Raw genomic sequence first — 21499 nt, 5'->3', positions numbered from 1 at the left:
CTTCTCTCAACCATACGACAAGCTTTTCAAATGGCCCCATTTTTGTTATATCTTAATGCCTTGAGTTTAAATTTCTTGACCCTATGACAGGTATCCAATTGTAACATTGTAGCACTTCATGCTATATTTCTCTGATCACATGACAAGAGGCTCATCACAGTATCATATCTCTTCAAAATGAAGCTCATAACCTTCTAGCATGGTTGTGAGATCACATATCTTGTAACATCGTGACCCTCTGATTTTTGCACCCCATTCTCATGACAAGTTTCCTTCATCATAGTATCACACATCTCATTTTTGACATTCCCAACCTTATGCCAGTCGTAGCATTGGGGAACTTCATATTTTACTTTGCAATACTATGATTGGTCATAAGATCATAGATCCTCCTCACTTTGCATCTCAATCCTCTAATCCTACACTTCTATGATGGCATTGTAGTACCACCCTACTCCAAGCTTGCATCTCTAATCCTTCAACCATCTCGATCTTATGATGTAATTGTAACATCATGCATCTTTTCAAAGCTAGTCCTTTATCACATGGCATGGTCATAACATCGGAGCCTCCTTCATAACCCTAAGATCTCATGATGAAGGATTCATCATAAGATTATAGACCATAATTTTCTTCCCAACTTAAACCTTTTCTAGTCCCACTAATTCTGACATCAAACACACCTAGCTCTCATACATTTTCTCCGTCCAATCAAGAAAAAGATGCTTGTCTGACAACTCATCACTTTATTTGCCTTTATCACCTTTACGATCCTATGATAACATAGTATTGTGTCATTGCAACATCTTCATATTTCTTTTATGATCCCATGATGAACACCTTGCCACAAGAATATAGATACCCTTTTAACTACTCCTGATACCATGGTAAACCTTTCATCATAACATCAGAGAAGGAAATAATGCAAGCCACTCAAAATGTTATACAATCATATGATACAAAGGATATCATATGATTGGGGAAACTCAAAATTTTATCTATGATAACATGATACAACAACAATCATGATATTGTAAAAGGCTACAACCCTTGCTTGTGATACTTCACTAACCCTCCATTGTAACATTGTAAGAAACAATGTATTTAAAGAAAAGGAAACCCGTTCATTCAAATGTCTTAGGGTTATGGTTAGGGCTTGAATCAATTCATCAAGTTTATGTTAAAACTAGGGTTTAACAAGTTTTTTCAAAGGTTAATAAAATTCAAGGCCAAAGAACCAAATTCCCTAGTAGGCAAACAATGAATTCAATTCTTATTTTTAACCTAAGATTTTGAAAATTTTATTTTGTAAAAACTAGACCAATAGTGGCTCTATTTGGGGATGATAAACTACTTGGTTTTGAATGTAGAATTTTTAGTAGAGCATACCACATACTTGATACAATAATGACAACTTTTTCAGAGAGTGCATAAACAAAACAACAAAATCATGGAACAAGACTATGTACAAGAAACTACACAAAGACCAAAGAATTTACAAATGTACAAAAAAACCCTAGACTACTATTCATGGAAACAAATATACTTTAAGAAAAATATCTCTTCAAGAATTGTCCATGAATAGGGAATTGAAGAATATCTCTAGTTAGATCCCTCAGATAATATGAATCTTCACCATTTTTCTCATAAATTTCATATGGACCAAGCTAGATAGGATCAAACTTACCATGCTTTCCTTTATCTTCCATCCTAGCATTCCACATCAATACCATATCACCTATTTCAAATTTCCTTTCAATAGCTCTCCTGTGATACAGCTGTTTCATCTATGACTACATTTTAGCATTCTAAATAGAGGAATCCCTTCTTGTTTCTTCTAATTGTAGGAGATCATTCATCCTAAGCTTCATATCATGAATGATATCATCTTCATAGATTTGAATAAACTTATACATCTCCTTCAAATTATTTTGTGGAAGTCTAGCCTATATACCATAAACTAAATCAGAAGGAGCACATCCAATGGCCTTTTTCACAGTAACCCTATCAACCCACAAAGCTAATGGAAATTTGGAATCCCAAGCTTTTTTATTCTCTCCTAGAATCCTCTTGATAATCTTCAATATAATTTTATTGCTTGATTCTATCTGACCATTTCCTTAGGGGTGATAAGATGAGGATGTGTATTTTGTAATGTTGTACTTCTTACAAAAAAATTTATATTCCTCAAATCTGAAACACATAGCAGTATCAGTTACAATCTTCTATGGATATCCAAACCTGGTCACAATATTATTTAGAATGAAATTAATCACTACTTTACTTGTTGCATTCTTAGCAGGAATTGCTTCAGCCCATTTAGTGAAGTAATCAGTAGCCACTAGGATCCAAGAATGTCCACCACTGGATTTGTTAAAGATCTCACCTATGAAGTCAATTCCCCATTGTTGAAATGATGCCTGCACTTTAATAGGTCTTAATAGTAAATTCCCAAAAAAAATTAAATTTGCACTAAACCTTTGACAAGAATCACAAGTTTTACCAAATTCTTAGGCATCTTTGAAAAGTGTTGGCCACCAAAAACTAGATCTAAGGACCTTGTGAGCTATGGTCTTAGCCATGTAATGACCTCCACACACACCTTCATGCATATCTCTTAAATTTTTTTCAGACTCAATTTCATCTATACATTTCAAAAGGATCGCTTCCATATTCCTCCACCACAACTGCCCCTTTACTATAAGATATCTTATAGCCTACAACTTTAGAGATCTTTTCTAGTTGTTTGTTAATCCTCATGGGGATTTCATGTTTTGCAAGTAATAAATCACATCTCTATACCAGTCAAAAGTATCCATATGAAAAATATTATCCTTGCAACTATCATCAAGTTGATTAATTTTTTTTGCCTCTAAATTGGCTTCTATCATCAATTTGGCCAAACCTTGACCCCGAACTAGTTTGGTGATCTAAATATCAATGTTAAATTATTTTATTATGTTAATCCACCTAAATCTTCTGCCAGATACCTCTTGCTATGAAAAGATATCCTTTACAGTAGAAGTGGGAATAAATGTAACATTAGTGGCTCTCATTAGGTAACACCTAAAAGCTTTTACCCTTTTCACTAGTGCATATGCATGTTTTTCATTTATATCATACTTGAGTTCTGATGCCTATAAAAATAATGCAATGGGATGTTCATAACCTTCCTTATTTTTCTGTAACAATACTACAACAATGGTGTGAAATGAAGTAAAAGAAAATATATGCATTGGTTTATTATAATTAGGTGCTCTAAGAATAGGAGCATCTTTAATAGCTTGGTTGATCTTTTGGAATGCAAGACTAGACTCTCCATCCCATTTTATCTTAGATTCCCTTTTTAACATCCTTGATATAAGCCTACTAATATTTTCAAAATTAGTCACAAACCTACTAAGAAAGTTGATTTGCCAAAAAAATGATTGAATTCACTTAACACTCTTAGGTTTCTAAATTTTGTCTATTGCTTATACCCTTTTAGGGTCAATCCTCACCCCATACTTACCAACTAAATGCCCTAACAACTTCCCTTCAATAACACCAAAATTACACTTTCTAGGATTCAAAGAAATGCCATATTTGAGAGCTCTAATAAATATCTTTTCTAAATGCATGCAATGATCATTCTCATCTTTAGAATAAGCAGTTAGATCATCCTGATATATAGCCAAGAATTTTTCAATAATGTCATCAAAAGCCACATCCATAGCATGTTGAGAAGTAGCCCTGACATTAGTAATCCCAAAAGGCATCTTCACATACACATAGGCACCCAATGGAGTAGTAAAGGCAGTTTTAAATTGTTTTGATTCCTTAACAACCACTTGATTATAACTTGAAAATTCATCCATCATGGATATAAGTTCAAAACTAGTAACCTTTTTTAACATAGCTTCCATATTTGGTAAACCATAATTATCCTTTAATAAAGATATATTAAGATTCCTAAAATTAACACAAAACCTTATGTCTCCATTTTTCTTCCTAACAGGGACTAAATTGGACACCTAAGAGGAATGTCTAATAAGCTTATGATACCTACATCTCTTAACTTGATCAATTCCTCTTGAATTTTAGGGGCCAGAGTTGGATTTATTGGTCTTTGTTTCTATCTAAAAGGCTTAGCATCTAGTTTTAATGGAATTTCATGCTGAAAAAGATCTTCCATATAAGCCTTTAGGTCATTATATGACCATGCAAACACATGTCTATACTTCCTTAATAAACCTATCAAACCCTACCTTATTTTAGGAGACAACTTCTTACCAATATACACCTTCTTAGGTGCTTCTTCAATTCCTAAATTTATCTCCTCCAAGTCCTCACTAGCATCCATTTGGAATCTATCTTGGCTGTCAAAAACAATTTCTAAAACAACTAAACCCCTTGGGATTTTTTTTTTTTCAATTGCACAACTTTTTGTCCAAGAAAAATATCTTTCCCATTTATATTCTCTGCATAGGCTACATAATCAATTTCTTGTCCTAACAACATATTTTCACAATTCAAAAATCTCAGAGTGTCCTTATCATCTTCAAATACTTGCCAATTCTAGACATTATCAAGAACAGAGGGCCTAGTTTGATTCTCAATTTTAGACATAACAAACAATGTCATGTCATCAAGTTTTATTTCTATATTTTCTAGAAATTTTTCCATCTTTTTGTTAGTCCTATCTTTCCAAACTATCCCAAATGCATCAAAATATTCAATCATTTCCCATACAATATTTATGTATTGTTTTAATCTCTTGTTTTTTGACACATAAACATTACTTACTTGACATACAACCAATTCAAAATCTGCTATAACATGCAAACATTTTATCCCATGCTCGTGTGCTAAACTAAGTCCTAATAACAAACCCTCATATTCTACTATATTATTAGTACAAGAGAATATCAATGTAAAAGAGAATTTATATGTTACCCCTACAGGAGAGATCAATAAAATGCCTACACTAGATCCATCTTTATAGTAGGGACCTTCAAAGAACATAGTCCATAAATCACCTTTATTTGTTTTTGTATCAGCTTTTACTTCCATCTAAGATTCATGCTTGCCTTTCTTCAAAGCTAGAACTTTAGCTCAGAATGCATTGACAGCTGTACCCACAAAGTTTTTCATATCATCCTCTATCTCCTCTTCTATCATGTATATACTCTTAGGCTCTTTATTTAATTTTACTAGATTCCCATCAATGTTAAAAGTAGCAAATGATATATCACATTGTAAGCTCTCTCCCATGGCAGGACTCCACTTTCTAGACAACTACATGCCATACTGAGGTGGAATATCAACAACCAATATACTTATAGTAAGCTCTTTGTATAGATAAGTTGTTAGCTTGTATGGTAGAGAATTAATAATGCCTATGACTATCACTTCTCTTTTCTCCATAGTACAACATCTTCCTTGAGTAGCATCAACTTTCAAGCCTAATTCCTTCATTATTTCAAAAAGCATGACACTATTTGAACTACTAGAATCAATCATGCAATTTTTTTATGTTTTACCATTTACTAAGATACTCAAGAAAAATGGTTAAACACTTCCTAAACACTGATTTACAAAGCTATCTAAGAACATTTGGGGAATTTGAGACACAACAACTTTAGTTTCTTTGTCTATTATCTTTTCTTCATTGTTTTCCTTAGGAGCACGATCTCTATTACAATCATATTTTATCTTTTCATTGGTACTTCCTACCCATGCTATGGTTTTATTTTGTTGTTCAAGGATTCTTAATAATTTAGACAAAGGAACCTTGATGGTAATTTGTGATGAAACAACAAACATATCTACAAAAGAGTCAAAAGGGATATCAATAGTTACATCCCTTTTCTCATAATTTTTATGAAAAATACTTATAGCACCCTGATGATTTTTGTCATTTACATCTGGTATTTTTGATATCTTCTACTCCAACTTCTAAGGACCATCATTCTGAAGCTTAGGAACCTTGGGATTATCTACCTTCCTTGGATCTCATTTCTTGTCTATAGCTTTGACCTTCTAAGCGAGGACATGCTTAGGATTTACAACTTCATTTTTCTTAGGGTCAACTTTCTTCATAAATATACTACCCACCTTATCATAATTAGCACTCTGAGCCATATGCCTAGTCTATACTTGAGCTACCATCATAGCAGTGATCTTATCAACCTCTTCTCTAGAAGGATTCCTTAGTATCACCTCCTCTTTGGTATATGCCATGTTACATATATTGTCCTCAACATCACTCTCCTCATCATAAAATACCTATTCTTGCATATGATTTTGAAATTGTCTTTTCTCCTCTACATCTCTATCATGATCATCACTATCATAATGATCATAATGTGACTCAAACATATATCATGCTACATCACCACTATTGTCTTCATGTTCCGAATTTTCTTCTACCTTAGTTTGATTTCTAGTAAATGACAAAGCTACTACACAATATTTAGGAGCATGAGGTAATTGACAAACAAAACACCATGTAGGTTTAGAAGTGAACTCAGGATCATCTACCACATTTACAAAAAAAATTGATAAGGCATCCATGGTGACCTTGTTACTGGTGTTCTAAGGAGGAACATTAGGTTGACCATCCTTCCAAGTATTGTTATAAGGGAAATTTTATAATCTATTCTGTCTACTAAAGTCAGACTGGTAAGGGACCTTATTTTATGTGGGATTTTTATCATTCTTTCCCTGAGGAAGATTCAAACCTTTTATAGCATTTAGAACTTGACTCATCTCACTAAGCTCTTGCATGTTTCCTCCTGTAGATTTGTGTTCTCCTTTTCTATTTCCCTTGCTTCCAAATAACCTAGGATCATCTCTTCTTCTTTCCAATCTCCCTGAAATCCTCAAATTATTTTCTATATTGATAGCAATTCTGAAAGCTTCTCTTAAGGTCCTAGGCTCCTTATCCCTAAGTTAGTATGCCATTTTACAATCAAAAGCATTCAAATAAGCAATCATACATACCTTATTATCAACTGGCATGGTGATGGGAGACCCCTCCAACATGGCCAATCATGGCAAGAGTTCACAATATTGGAGAAATTTCAAATCTAGGAACCATGGGGTAGACATGGTTTAGAAACTTGAAGTATATGTTTTAATGGTTATGTATAGCATTAAGATGTATTTTAAAAGCATTTCCATTAGAATAGGAAAGCGATCTCCATAAGGAGAGAATGTTGGAAACATAGGGCTTAAAAAGTGGAAATATGGTTTTAATAACCAACCTTGTATAACCATCGGCAACTCTTTAAAAAGAAAGAGTGGGAACCGAATGGCACAGTTGGAATTAAGAGAGTGAGAGAGGAGAAAGATTTGAGAAGACTTGGCTCTCCGGCCTTTAGCCAGAGAGCCACATATGTAGAAAATAATTAGCACCTAAATTATATATTCTAGTTTTTCTTTTGTTGGTAGCTTCGTGTTTGTCTTTCCCTCTCTTTGTGTTCGGTTTATAAAACTTGATACCAGTAAAGAGAATAAGTTGGTGAGATGTGTCAGGGGCTATATGTTTTACATGTTCACATTGGCATCTAGAGTTCAGTGTGAAACCTGATACCCATGAAAAAAAAATTAAAATGGTGACCTCACAACTTGATGGATCCAAGGAAGGAGCCCAGCTTGTAGTTATGGTGAACTAGCTGATAGAAAGGTGGCGGACTGCAAAGGTGGAAAATGATAGCACCATGTACACTCTGTGTCAACACCAAGTATGAAGAACTCGATTTCTCCTTCGAGATTGTGAATTGCAATTTGTTCATTAAATGTGGTGACTCCTTCAACCAGCCTGATAACTATGGTGGAAGAGATTTAATGTCTCTTAGTTATTTGTGTATGCATTGGAAGATTGAGTTTTTGTGCTAAGTGCAGCCCGAGATGTATGTAGACAGTAGCATACTTGTTAGTAAAATGGAATCAGGTAGAAGAGGTCAAAGTTTGGCATGTTAGTTTGGGAAGGAAACCCTTTTTTTTTTTTATCTTGTGACAGTATGGAAATAGAACAGTTGGGTGCAGAGTTGGGAAGAAGCCGAGTGTGGAGGAAGCTCTCTGAAAGAGACATCTTAGGTGTGGCTTTATTATTTGAGTCACTACCATACAAGGGCAAGAAACCAAGGATGGAGCCTGATAGGAAAAAAATAGCAAGCCACATGCACCATGATTTAAATGGGTGCTAAGAATGGAAAGACCCGATTTCAAGTAAGAAATAGTGATGAGGATCGGTTCTTTGGACAGTTAACAAAGCCCAAACTTTATAGATTATTCATCAATAAAGACCCGAAAGAGGTGATATCTGAGTTGATATAAACATATAGCGGTGAGTTTGGTTATAGAAATGGATGGATGGGAATATTTTAAGCCCATCACATTGATGTGGGGTATCTTCGGTTACATTTTGTAACCATGAACGTAGAATTAGAGAGCTTCAATGAGCCTGTTACATCAGAGTGGTATCAGAGCTAGCGAATGGTCTGGTGACATTGCAGTGGGAAGAAGCATAAATGGTTGCATTAATCCATCAAGCTGCAGGAAGAACGAAGAGAGTTCTTGGGAAGGTCTTAGGAAAAGATCTTGGTATTGTCTCCATGAGGATGAAGCTGGGTAGAAGGTGCAAGAAGCAACCACTGAGCGAGAGTGGGAAGCATCTTCCAAAATCTTCGATGGCTACGATGACTGTATAGTAGCAGTATGAAGAATGGTGGACAGCAATGACAATGCAAGGACATCATCAGAGTGACGCAATGAAAGCTAAAGAGTGAAAGACCACAAAGAAGAAGCAAGCACATTTCCTTGGGACAAGGAAATTTGTCAGTCCAGGAGTTTGATGGGAGACCCCTCCAACATGGCCAATCATGGCAAGAGTTCACAATATTGGAGAAATTTCAAATCTGGGAACCATGGGGTAGACATGGTTTAGAAACTTGAAGTATATGTTTTAATGGTTATGTATAGCATTAAGATGTATTTTAAAAGCATTTCCATTAGAATAGGAAAGCGATCTCCATAAGGAGAGAATGTGGGAAACATAGGGCTTATAAAGTGGAAATATGGTTTTAATAACCAACCTTGTATAACCACCAGTAACTCTTTAAAAAGAAAGAGTGGGAACCGAATGGGACAGTTGGAATTAAGAGAGTGAGAGAGGAGAAAGATTTGAGAAGACTTGGCTCTCCGGCCTTTAGCCAGAGAGCCACATATGTAGAAAATAATTAGCACCTAAATTATATATTCTAGTTTTTCTTTTGTTGGCAGCTTCATGTTTGTCTTTTCCCTCTCTTTGTGTTCGGTTTATAAAACTTGATACCAGTAAAGAGAATAAGTTGGTGAGATGTGTCGGGGGCTATATGTTTTGCATGTTCACATTGGCATCTAGAGTTAAGTGTGAAACCCGATACCCATGAAAAAAAAATTAAAATGGTGACCTCACAACCTGATGGATCCAAGGAAGGAGCCCAGCTTGTAGTTATGCTGAACCAGCTGATAGAAAGGTGGCGGACTGCAAAGGTGGAAAATGATAGCACCATGTACACTCCGTGTCAACACCAAGTATGAAGAACCCGATTTCTCCTTCAAGATTGTGAATTGCAATTTGTTCATTAAATGTGGCGACTCCTTCAACCAGCCTGATAACTATGGTGGAAGAGATTTAATGTCTCTTAGTTAATTGCGTATGCATTGGAAGATTGAGTTTTTGTGCTAAGTGCAGCCCGAGATGTATGTAGACAGCAGCATACTTGTTAGTAAAATGGAATCAGGTAGAAGAGCTCAAAGTTTGGCATGTTAGTTTGGGAAGGAAACCCTTTTTTTTTTAATCTTGTGACTGTATGGAAATAGAACAGTTGGGTGCAGAGTTGGGAAGAAGCCGAGTGTGGAGGAAGCTCTCTGAAAGAGACATCTTAGGTGTGGCTTTATTATTTGAGTCACTACCATACAAGGGCAAGAAACCAAGGATGGAGCCTGATAGGAAAAAAATAGCAAGCCGCATGCACCATGATTTAAATGGGTGCTAAGAATGGAAAGACCCGATTTCAAGTAAGAAATAGTGATGAGGATCGGTTCTTTGGACGGTTAACAAAGCCCAAACTTTATAGATTATTCATCAATAAAGACCCAAAAGAGGTGATATTTGAGTTGATATAAACATATAGAGGTGAGTTTGGTTATAGAAATGGATGGATGTGAATATTTTAAGCCCATCATGTTGATGTGGGGTATCTCCGGTTACATTTTGTAACCATGAACGTAGAATTAGAGAGCTTCAGCGAGCGTGTTACATCACATGGCTTGCATCAGCTTATACATCGTCTTTTGGAACCTAGTGTTGAAGTTAGTAATAGATTCATTATGCAACTTCTTAATATTATTGAACTCACTTAAAATATAACTCAAGTTTTATTTATCACCATATTATTCCTTGAAACAACATTCAATGTCTTTCCAGTTTGTATTGGATGACTTAGGGAACCTCTTGAACCATTCTCTAGCATCTTAAGCTAATGATTGAAAAGATAACTTCATGATAACATCTTTACCCTCAACCTCATAATCAATCATCATGTCAAGCAAATTCCTAAAGTGATCCTCACAAGTGATAGGATTATTTCCAGCAATCTTAGGCAATATTTCCCTCATTTCTTATGGGATAGGGTTAGGGAAACTAGGAATACCCTCAAAGTGTATCTGCCTATAACCTTCTAACTGAATAGGTCTCCTTTGTAGATAAATCTTAGAGCTGTTAACAACATTTCTTTCATTGGTGTTAAAAGTATTACTAGTACTAGTGTCTACAATATATTTATTAAGATCCATTTTCTATGATGAAGAAGACAAGAAAGAGGCAGAAAACTTAGCAGCATTCTGATTTCCAATATTTCATCTATCATTATCTTCAAAAATAAATGCAGATTGCTTCCTAGCATTCTCTAGAAACTTAATCTTGTTATTCATCTCAGCTATGGCTATGTCATTCTCTGAAATTTCCAATTTCTTAGCCAAAGCATCCTTCTCCTTCCTCCTTATCTTCATCTCAATATCAGAAGGTGACAAAGAATCATGGATCTTGATAAAATTTGTTGGTTCATTGATCCTAATAACAACTTCATTTTGTTTTCCCTTATCTTGAATATCAATAGCATGGTCTACATCCCTTTTAACTTCTAGTGTCTTATAACTCTTAATTTGTTGTACCATAGGACCCTCTTGGTTTTTATCTTCACTTTTTATCAACTTTTGCTCTTTTAATTTAAGTTGTTCAACTTGACGCACAATTTCAAGCTGCCAAGCACTAGCTACTATCTCATTCTTCTTCTTCAAGGAAAAAATTTTCCTAAGTAATTTTTGCTTTTCTTCATAATATTTCATGATCTTTCCTTCCCTTTCCTTTTGAAATTTTCTATCAATAGTCTCTTTCTTAGCAAGATGCATTCTCAAGATTTCATTCTCATCAAGGAACTCAAAACTAGAGGTCTTTTCATCATTGAAACTCTCAAGTGCTAAATGTTTAGGTCTTACTCTTTCACAAGAATAATTTGACATGAAAAGCTTCACACTATGTTGGAAAAGATTATTAATATTCTTATCATCCAGACTAAGTGCATGTAGTTCCATAACTTTCTCTTGACATATCATTTCAGAAGTATTATAGAAATCATCATTAAATAAACTTGGATGAGATCTAGGACCCTTGCAGAAGGGTTCCTTTTCAACAATAGAAAGGTAAGTATTATCTTTCTTTTCCATTTGCTCCTAGGAATAATTTCCTTTCTACATTTGAGCTCCTTTCACATCACAATTTTTCTTTCCTTTAGGAGTAAGATCAGTCTGTAACTTAATAGCTAGGATTTTCTTGACATTTGCTCACATATTTTTCACACTTCCCATGATCTAAAAACTTCCTTAAATTTGACACTAGTTAAAACCTTTTTAAGTTGCCACCCACCTAGGGGAAAAGCAATGCAATAATTTTTCTAACCTAATGAAAATATTATGAGATTATCAAGAAGAAAACTAACGAATAGAATGCAACCGATCACAATTGGTTTTGGGACTGCAACTCTTTCTTGATGGATAAGACACCTTTACAAGGACCATACATATTAGTGTACACTTGTGGTGTGGTGTTTTTCTCTTTTTCCTTTTAAATTCTCAAGGTTTGTCACTAGAAAAGCCCACTAAAACCATGGGTAATTCCCAAAAGATTTGACAATTGAAATATTCACATGGCCAAGGAAAATATAGTAATTCTACACCTAAGCAAGTGTTGTACAATTTCTTCCCCTATAGAGTTGCCAATTTTGTTGGCTCCTAATTTAACATAGAATTATTTACTAATAATAAACAATAAAATGTATCATACCTAGAGGTAGCCAATGCTCATGGTTAGTATAACACACTATGTCTCTGGGCCAATAGTATGAAGCACTATGCCTCCTACAATTTTGGCTCTACAAAACCAAGGTGGGAGTACCTTTATGGATTTTAATTTATTTTTTGACTCTTACCCTTAATCCTTGGAAACAAAATATTTTTTCCAATTTCTCTAATATATGTGAAATAAACATGAACTACAATAGCTAACAATATCTCATGAATTCTCACACACAGATGATGACCACCCTTATACACTTGATATAATGTTTGATAGATTTAGAATTTGAATATAAATTGGATATGTGTAGCAAGATTTACTTTATTTTGTATTTGATTCATATGATTAGTGCCTTATCCATTGTTACATAGAGTCAACTACTAGTAGGGGATCTAATTCAAATAACTTGTAGATGAATTTATCAACTATAATCACCAATTTCTATTTTGATGAATTATCCTTTCTATAAACTGATAGACCCTACTGACTTATTGAAGCACTTCCTTAATTTCTTGAATCAACAACAATAATAAAATCAGCATACAACCTATCTAGATTGCATTCACTCAATTAAACCTTATTTAATTGACCTCAAAGTAAAAAAGCTCATAAAATGGAGACAGAAATTGATAAGACAGACATAATCTAAGTACCCTTCTTGTATTATCCTTTGAATAGATTGATACAACAACCAATAGAAACTCAATGAAACTCAAACTATCTTGTTGATCCTATCATTGATATATAAACATTAGAGAATACAAGACTTGAAAATAAAACTCAAAACAACTACACATAGGTGGACCAACTGTACTTTTCTTGAACAAATTTTTTTTATACAACTCTTGAACCATCAAAATGCCTTGAAAACTCACTTATATAGACATGAGTTGCAAAAAGTAAAGGAAAATTGTGATTGATAGCTGTCTTTTTGGCAAAGATATTTTAAACTTTGCAAAAAACCATAAAGGGACAAAATTTTGTGTAATAGAAAGTTAATACATTAAGTAATTCTTGAAATTAGGTCCCATTTCTATTACATCTCATCATGTTGTTGTTTCTTTGATTTTTCACTGCTATTCTAAATCTTTAGCATATGCATCTACTATACTAACCAATGATGAATCTTGTTGTAGCACTTGCAGATCAATTTCTACCTAAAGGTTTTCACTATTTTCATCCTAAATTGACAAAACTACTTTTACTCTTGTTTGTTCCTTTGTCATGTCGACATCTTGGGCCTCTAAACTTGTAACTACAATTGATTTGCTAACCTTTATCTTCATCCTCTTTTTAATCTCATGCTGTCATATCAACAATCTTTACTTCATCTTCCTGCACCTCATCATCATCTATTTCAGTTTCTTCAAACTGTTCATTGGGAGCAATATTTCCATCCTTTAATTTCTTGATGAAAACAAATCTAATGGAGAACTAGCCATATGTGATATTAATTTCATCTAAGAACATAATTCTACACTTTCGACTGAGAAGCCCCCAAAATCACAAATTCACCTATAGTTGCTTCTACCAAATTGTTGCACAAAATTTGACTACAAAAATGGATAGTTCATTCCTTATTGATTCCAATAAAATGCTACATTGCATATTTCAGATAAAAATCATGTCTCTATGAACAATCTAAGAATCATAGCTCTCTAACCATAAACAACATTAAAATTGAAAGATTTAAAAAGTTCATATACTTGAAACTATATAAAACTTAAATTCATTTTAGAATCTTTTGATTTGAAAATTATGAGCATTGAAAACATTTGTATTTTTATTATTTTAATATTTCTAATTCTTCATTCCACATTTCTTTCCAAGTGTCAATCCTCCATTGGTTGGGCCCCACATCTACCATGTATTTTCTTACTCTCATAGCATCAAAGACATCTATTTTGCATGCTCTAATATCACAACAAAGTCAATTTTTGTAACATCGTAGGACCTTGAATTTCTCCTTGTGATCTCATGATGACAATGAACCTTGTAGCATCATAGGTCTTAAATTTTTGATTCATGACCCTACAACTGGGGCCCCATCATAGCATCTTAATTCTTTCCTTTTGACCTTTTGATCCTATAACATTCATAGTTTCATAGCATTGTGTACCTTAGACTAAGCCTCCCCAATCTCACAGCTTCCTGATGTTACAATGAAAACTTTCCCCATTGTAACATCACAATGTTTGAAACTCCTCCTCCTGACCATATGACACAATTTTCAAATGGCCCCATTTTTGTGATATCTTAATGCCATGAATTTGACTTTCTTGATCCTACCATGGGTATCTAATCATAACATCGTAGCACTTCTTGCTGCATTTCTCTGATCACATGACATTAGGTTTGTTGCAACATTGTATCTCTTCAAAATGAACCTCACAATCTTTTGACATGGTCGTGAGATTGCATGTCTCATAACATCATGACCCTCTAATTTTTGCACCTTGATCTCATGATAGGATACCTTCATCATAGTATTACACACCTTATTTTTTACCTTCCTAACCTTACACCAGTTGTAGCATCGGGGCACTTCAAATTTTACTTTGTGATCCTACAATTGGTTGTAAGATCATAGATCCTCCTCACTTCATGTCCTGATCCTCTGATCCTATGATTCTATGATGGCATCATAGCATCACACCACTCAAGGCTTGCACCTTTGATCCTTCGACCATCCTGATCTTATAATGAAATCGTAACATCATGCATCTTTTCAAAGATGGTCCCTCATCACACAACATGGTCGTAACATCGGAGAGCATAATTTTCTACCCAACTTAAACCTTTTTCAGTCCCACTAATTTTGACATCAAACACACCTAGCACTCGTACATTTTCTCAATCCAATAAGGAAATAGACACTTGTCTGATAGCTCATCACTTTATTTTCCTTTATCATCTTTATGATCCTATGATAACATAGTATCATGTCATCCAAAAGCCTTCATATTTCTTTTACAATCCCATGATGAACACCTTGTCACAAGATCATAGATGCCCCTTTAATTTCTCTCAATACCACATTAAACCTTTCATTGTAACATCAAAGAAGGCAAGAATTCAAGCCACTCAAAATGTTATATGATCATATCATACAAAGGATATCATATGATTTGGGAAACTCAAAATTTTATCTACAATAACATGACACAACAACAATTGTGATATTAGGAAAGGCTACAACCCTTGTTTTTGATACTTTGCTAACCCTCCATCATAACATCATAAGAAATAATATATTTAAAGAAAAGGAAACCCTTTCATTCAAATGGCTTAGGGTTACGGTTAGGGCTTGAATCAATCCATTAGGTTTATATAAAAACTAGGGTTTAACAAGTTTTTCAAAGGTTATTAAAATGCAAGGTCAAAGAACCAAAAACCCTAGTAGGCAAAAAAAAGAATTCAATTCTGATTTTTAACCTTAGATGTGGAAAAAATTACTTTGTAAAAACCAAACCAAAAAATTAGAGCTCAACTACTACTTCATCCTAATAGGTGGATTAGTTAAATCCTTTAACAAGGTAGACCTAATAGTCTTATACAAATCTTTTTATTGAGTGCATAATTCATTGTATGTTTGTAAAATCCTCTATTAAGGTGGTCCTAACTGTCATATTGCTCCTAACTGGGAAGATCATTAGAAGTGATCAATTATAAACCTTAACAGGCCAAATTTATACTATAGTACTAAAGCTTGTGGGTATCATCCCCACCCTAGTTTTACTTTCTATTTGGAAGGTTTTTGGGTTACCAAATCTATGTGTCAAAGTGTTATCAATGCTTTCATATTTTCAATTTCTTATGCATGCTACTAGATCATATTAAATGAGAAGGATTAAATGCTAAATAGAATAATTGAAGGTTTACAAAGTTACTAATTCACCACTACCCTCTTAGTAATTTAACCTTTCTAAATACTTCCAACACATTGATCCTAAAAGGATAAAAGTGATTCTTAATTTGTCACCTCCTCATAGTCCTAAAGAGCTAAAACTATTCTTTCGTAAGATCAATTTTGTGTGTAAGTTCATTAATGGATTTGTTAAGATAGTACATAGCCTGAATGACTTTCTCAAGAAAGGAGAAAAGATTGAATGGGTTCCTAAAATAAATAAATCTTTTGAAGACATCAAAGTAGCCATCTCTACGGTTCTAGTAGTTTTAAGTCCAAATTAATATTTACCATTCAAAATCTATTCATTTTCTTCAAAACATTCATGTATTGAGATTCTCACTCAAAACGAAGATAAAGAGGATGAAAAGCCTATTGGATTCATGATTTTTCCATTAAAGAATGCTGAATTAAACTGTTCCAATCTTGACAAACAATCATTTTCTCTAGTAAAGGTACTCAAGAAATTTTGTCATGGTATATAATTAGGAGAAAGGTATATATAATTGTGCCAAATCATACTATCAAAACATTACTTATGCAGAATGAGTTAGGCAAAAGATTTTGAGATTCAACCAATGAAACTAGTGAGAGGACAAGGACTGAATAAGATGATAGCTTATAATGAGAGTAATGATAATAAAATTAAATTTTATCACAAAATCAACACTGACAACCAACAAAAGATCATAGTGTTTCAAGTGAATATGATCAAGGAAGAACTATAGATGTGTGCTATCAAGATATTATTTATTATATTTTATAGAATCAATACCCTAACTAGATAAATAGTTCCCAAAAAAGAGGACTTAAGATGAAATGTGAATCTTATATGCTTCAAGATAGAAAATATTAGAAAAGAAACTATGAAGAAACTTATTTAAGTTATTTGTGATGCAAAGAAGAGAATCAAGTTTTTTAATAGTTTCATGATTGGTATGGCATGACACACCAATCAACAGAGGCTACCACTCACATTATTTTGAGATCAGGTTACTTATGGCCTACTATTTTCAAGAATGTATTTAAACATACATATGTTCTTGCAACATTTGTAAAACAAGTGGTAATAGAGAGAGACATCTAGCTATGCCACTACAACAAAAGTTTGAGGTATGCCCTTTTTCCAAGTGAAGCCTAGACTTTATAGGACCAGTGAACCCACCATCATGTGTAGGATATATGCATGTCCTCATGGCTACAGACTATTGCATGTGCTAGATAGAAGCTAAGACTTTTCAAAATTGCACAACAAAATAAGTTATTTATTTCTTGAAAGAATACATTATCACAAGGTTTCGTATACTATTCTTCCTTGTATGCAACAATGTGTAATATTTTGGATCAATATTCCTTACTCAATGGGCATTAAACAATTAGGTCATAATCAAGTCCTCATCTAATTACTATCCCCAAGGGAGTGGTGTGGTTGGGTGCACCAATAAGAACTTGATCATAGCAATAATGAAATTGCTAAAAGAAAATTCAAAAGTTTGGCACACTCAGCTAAAATATGCATTATGAATGGATAGAGTCAGGATCAAAAATACTTTAGGGATGTCTCCACATCTACTCATCTATGGTCTATTAGATTGGGGTTCCTGATTAGGAAAGTACTATACATACTTCATAAATTCTTTGGGGCTTAGGGCATCACCTTGAAAAAAAAAATTGGGCCCTATTTTATTGGGATTTTGGGCCATGGAATTATTAATTATAACCCTAAAGTAGTAAAAATACTTGTATAAAAGAGCTTAGGGTTAAGTATTGTTTCACAAGCTGTGATGCGAAATTGGTTCTAGTAGTAGTATTGATCTATAACGGATTACAGATTGTAATTAGGTTATAATCACTGTATTGTAATAATATTGGACTTGTTATTTAGTGGATGTAGCCCAGGGATTGGGTGAACCATGTTAAATCTTGGTGTATTGTGTTCTTTTCTATGTGATTTATTATTTTCTTTTATTGGTTATATTTGCATGTAATTGTTATTTCTATCCATGATTTAATCCTAACAAGTGGTATCAGAGTGAGGTTTTTTTTTCAGTTATACTCTATAGGAAAGTCTCATGGTTGAGTGGGAGCCTCATAGTTGAGTGGGAGTGATGGTAGATGAGGTTAAGCTGAGGGTTGACAAGTTTAATGGGTAGAACTTCTAGTTATGGAAGATGCAAATGGAAGACTATCTTTATCAGAGGGATTTATTGAAGCCATTGGAAGGAAAAGCCAAGAATCAGGGATCTATGTCAAATGATGAATGGGATCTTCTGGACAGAAAGGCACTTGGAAGCATTTGATTATGCCTGGCACCATCAGTGGCATTTAATATTACAAAAGTGAAGATGACAGAAGAATTGATGCAAACCCTAGTGAAACTATATGAAAAGCCCTCCACTTCAAATAAGGTATTTCTCATGAAGCATTTATTTAATATGAAAATGGCAGAAGGTGGATCTGTTTGAGATCATTTAAATGAGTTTAATACTATTACTAGTTAGTTATCTTCTATGGGTTTCAATTTTGATGAAGAAATTAGGGCTCTCTTGATTTTGTGTTCTTTGCCTAAAAGTTGGAATGGCTTGGTAATGGCTATGAGTAATTATGTTCCTAGATTTAGTACCCTAAAATGTGAAGATGTGATTGGTGTTGTTTTAAGTGAGGAAACTTATAAGAAAACCTCAGGTGGATCTACATTAGAAAGTGCTTTGAATACACAAAGTAGGGGCATAATGATTGAGAGAGGAAGTAACTCTAGAAATCATGGGAAATAGAGAGGAAAGTCAAAGGGGAGGAGGTCTCAATTGAGAGGACCAAATGGCTACTAGTGTTGTGGGAAACTAGGGCACAAAGAGAAAGATTGTTGGAATCAAAAGAAAAATAAAGCAGATAAACTAGATGGAGACAAGGACGCGAATGTGGTAAGTAACAAATCTGAAGAGGATGGTTTTCTTCTAACTTTAGAAAGTGTTGATGGTTCATGGGTTTTAGATTCTAGCGCTTCATTCCATGTTGCACCTCATAGAGGTTACTTCATTGATTATGTCCAAGGGGATTTTGGACTTATTTATTTGGTGGATAATGAACCCTGTGAGATTGATTAATTTTCAAAATGGGAATCATTGGCTACTACATGAGGTAAGACATCTTCCATGGTTGAGTAGAAATTTAATTTTAGTAGGGTAGCTCAGTGATGAGGGTTGTGTAGTTACTTTTAATGATAAAAAGTGGAAGGTTTCAAAAGGTTCCCTTGTAGTAGCTAAAGGTGTGAAAGTAGGCACCTCATATCTTTGTATAGGTCATATTGTTTCTTCTACTTTAATTGTTTAAAAAAAAATGAGTGTCCAGGAACAATTGTTATCATTGAGCAAGGAGAACAAATAGCTACTGTAAATTTTGATACAGTGTTGTGGCACAATAGACTTAGGCACATGAGTGAGAAAGGTATGAAAGTACTTCATTCAAAGAAAGTTTTACTAGGTCTAAAATGTGTCAATATGGATTTTTGTGAAAGCTGTGTGTGTGGAAAACAAAAGAGAGTGAGTTTTGTGAAGACTAAAAAGGAAACAAAAAGGAGAAATTAGAGCTTGTGCATACCGATGTATGGGGACTGGCTCAAGTATCTTCCCTTGGAGGATCTCATTATTATGTTACATTTATTGATGATGCAACAAAAAAAGTATGGGTTTATTTTCTTAGACAAAAATATGATGTATTTCAAACTTTTAAGAAATGGAAATGCTTGGTTGAAAATGAGACTGGTAAGAAATTAAAATGTCTCACATTTGATAATGGTGGTGAGCATTGTAGTCATGAATTTGAAGATTATTGCTCCACTAATCATATTCATAGATAGAAAATTGTTCCAAGGACTCTACAGGAAAATGGAGTGGTTGAACGCATGAACAAGACTATAATGGATTGTGTAAGGAGGATGAGGTTGCACGTTGGGTTGCCCTTACACATGTGGGCAAAGACTATCAATACTATTATATATTTGATTAATAGAGGTCCCTCTACTCCTTTGGGTTGTGGTATTCCAGAGGAAGCATGGAGTAGTAAGTAGGTGAGTTATTCTTTTCTCAAGACCTTTGGCTGTGAAGCATTTTCTCACATAGATTCTGAAAATAGAACCAAGCTAGAAGCTAAGTCAAAGAAATGTGTATTTGTTGAATATATAATTAATGAATTTGGTTATAGGCTTTGGGATTTTTAAAATTAGAAAATTTTAAGAAGCAAGGATGTCATATTCAATGAGAAAGTGTTGTACAAAGATCTGTTGCAACAACATGAGAAGAAAGAAGATGATTATGTAGTATTAGATGATACTCCACAAGATGATGTTCTAGCCATTCCTCATGATGTGCAACAACTAAAATCACAAATACCACACACACCAGTGCATGTTACATTGTCAAAAAGGCAAACTAGACCTCCAGAAAGATTTTCTCCCTCTTTGTATTATGTTTTATTAACAAATGTTGGTGAACCTAAATGTTATGATGAAGCTATGCAGGTGGATACTAAGATTTAGTGGGAGTCTCCAATGAAAGATAAAATGGACTCTTTGTTGAAGAATAAGACATGAGATTTATGCAAGTTTCCTATAGGTAAAAAAGCTTTACAGAATAAGTGGGTTTATAGGTTGAAAGAATGAGATATTTTCTCTTGTTGTTAAAATGACTTCTATCCATACTGTTTTAAGTATTGTGGCTACTGAAGATTTGCATTTAAAGTAGCTTGATGTTAAAACAATCTTTCTTCATGGTGATTTGGATGAAGAGATATATATGGCTCAGCCATGGGGATTTGAGGTCAAAGGTAAGAAGAAAGTGGCATCCAAATTGAAGAAAAGTTCATATGGCTTGAAGCAAGCACCTTGGAAATGGTATTAGAAATTTGATAGTTTTATGCATGAGCAAGGATACAATAAGTGTCATTCAGATCACTGTGTTTACTTTAAGATGTTGGATGATGATAGAAACATTATTTTAAGTTTATATTTTGATGATATGCCTGTAGATAGGTGTAACATGGATCACATTGAGGGGCTGAAATGCTAGTTAGCACATGCATTTGCTATGAAGGATTTGGGGGCAAAAAAGTAAATCCTTGGTATGAAGATTTGTAGAGATGGGAAGAATAGGAAATTGATGCTATCTCAGGCTGATTATGTTGAGGTGGTGTTGCAACATTTCTTTATGGAGAAT

General features: G+C 34.1%; 1 pseudogene; it reads right to left on the bottom strand.

Moving 5' to 3' along the window:
* LOC149578079 (kinesin-like protein KIN-14R) overlaps nt 1–21499 on the bottom strand; it is a 199650-nt pseudogene that overhangs the window by 70140 nt on the left and 108011 nt on the right.

Source organism: Cupressus sempervirens, chromosome 1, assembly GCF_028749045.1.
Source record: "Cupressus sempervirens isolate cs-2001-9-10 chromosome 1, ASM2874904v1, whole genome shotgun sequence".
NCBI classification, from domain to species: Eukaryota; Viridiplantae; Streptophyta; class Pinopsida; order Cupressales; family Cupressaceae; genus Cupressus; species Cupressus sempervirens.
Note: the sequence above shows the minus strand (reverse complement) of the source record. Positions and strands in the feature narration are given on the sequence as shown.